This window comes from Morone saxatilis, unplaced genomic scaffold, assembly GCF_004916995.1.
Source record: "Morone saxatilis isolate NCDOM2014 unplaced genomic scaffold, NCSU_SB_2.0 Contig24, whole genome shotgun sequence".
Taxonomy (NCBI): domain Eukaryota; kingdom Metazoa; phylum Chordata; class Actinopteri; family Moronidae; genus Morone; species Morone saxatilis.
In genome coordinates this window covers 26,027,009-26,028,592 of record NW_023339807.1, presented here as the reverse complement: position 1 = coordinate 26,028,592, position 1,584 = coordinate 26,027,009, and the positions used below count along the sequence as shown (strand labels likewise).

At 37.9% G+C, this 1,584-nt stretch overlaps 1 protein-coding gene across 1 annotated transcript in view; it reads right to left on the bottom strand.

The window, feature by feature from the left end:
- LOC118336472 overlaps positions 1-1,584 on the bottom strand; it is a 744,338-nt gene that overhangs the window by 629,587 nt on the left and 113,167 nt on the right. The window lies entirely within an intron of this gene.

Sequence of the window (1,584 nt, the reverse complement as noted above, 5' to 3'; positions counted from 1 at the left end):
TATATACATATATATAATATATTGCCTATAAAGGTGGATAAAAGTGCAGCAGGAGGTAATGACACCAATCATTTATCAACTGTTCTGGCTCCTAATTGCTAAAGATCAATACTGTATTATGATTTAATGCTATGCTATATTTAAAACTATGTTACAGAATTTACATGTACAAGGGGGCAGGGCCATGATGCTGCCCCTACGTGTGCTGCTCTCTGTCAGTGACTCAGTGCAGTGATGAAACGCGGGCTTAAACAGAAATCTGAATAATGAGGGTGATGATGAAACAAGCAGAATAAAGTTGGAAGGACACACCTTCAGGCTGAGTCAGTGCTTCTGGAAACGCTGTCTGCAGAAAAACTGATGTCTAACCTTCTGAGAACAGAGCGATTCCTTAGAACCCTCTTTGATTCATGGTGGATGGAGGATAAATATCTGCAGCATGAAGGCTGCACACCAGAACCTCCACAGGACACCATCAGAGACCTCACTGAAGACCAGAGCATCACCAGTGAGTCTTACCTCCTCCTCCTCCTCTTTCTTCTTCTCCTCCTGCTGCTGCTGCAGAAAAATTCTTTGTTTTAATATTATATATTATATTCATTAGGGATGCACAATATGGCCGATATGATAAGTGATCACTTTGCATTTTTGTATTTTAAAAAAGGGGTTTTGTGTGTTACTTGTAGTTTATTCACACATGATGGTGAGAAAACATGGATTATTTAATATTAATGTTATATAATAATATAATAATAATAATATGCAAACTTTGGCTTTCATGCAACATTAAGTTTTGTTTTGCATAGAGTCCATATAAATTATTTTATTTATTATCAACTGACAATTCATAATAATAATATATCTTTCATCATTATCGGCTGATTATTCATCCCTAATATTGATTGATTTATTAATTAAGTTCAGTTTTAAAAGAGTTGATGTTTTACAGTTTAATCTGTTCCAATATTTGAATATTTTCCTGTCAGCAAATTGCACATTGATTCCTGGCAGTGAGGGGACGCCTTTAGGGAAATAATTTACACTTTAATGACACAAACAGATCAATAAATGTAATATAAACAAATAATAAATGAGATGAATAATAAGATAAAGAGAGAAAAGGTTTGTAATTCCTTGAAAATCCTGATGATGTTTGGTTTGTTGATTTTAGTTTGAAATCAACCCTCTTCCTTTTGCAGTGCATTGTGGGTACCTGTTCTACCTGTTTGTGGCGTTGTGGGTGGAGCTTGCAGTAGGTATGACCATTCCACCAATCAAACTAAACACTGACGGGCAGAGCATCATCGAGGACCTGAAGCGTGAGCTGGACAAGTACGAGACAGTCCTCAACATGGCGGTGAGACACTCCACCAAACTCCATTCAAAAAACATGTATTTTTACAGACAGTTTCCCTCTGAGTGCTGTTTTAATAAAACATATCTGTGACTTTGTTTTCGGTGTAGGACGCCATGACGGAAGCACCTGTCTGCTCAACGACTGCTGCTCAATCGGATCCGGTACATACTACACATGTGCACCGTCTGATCTGGTTAAAGTGCTGCCCCCTACAGGCTGCACTGCTC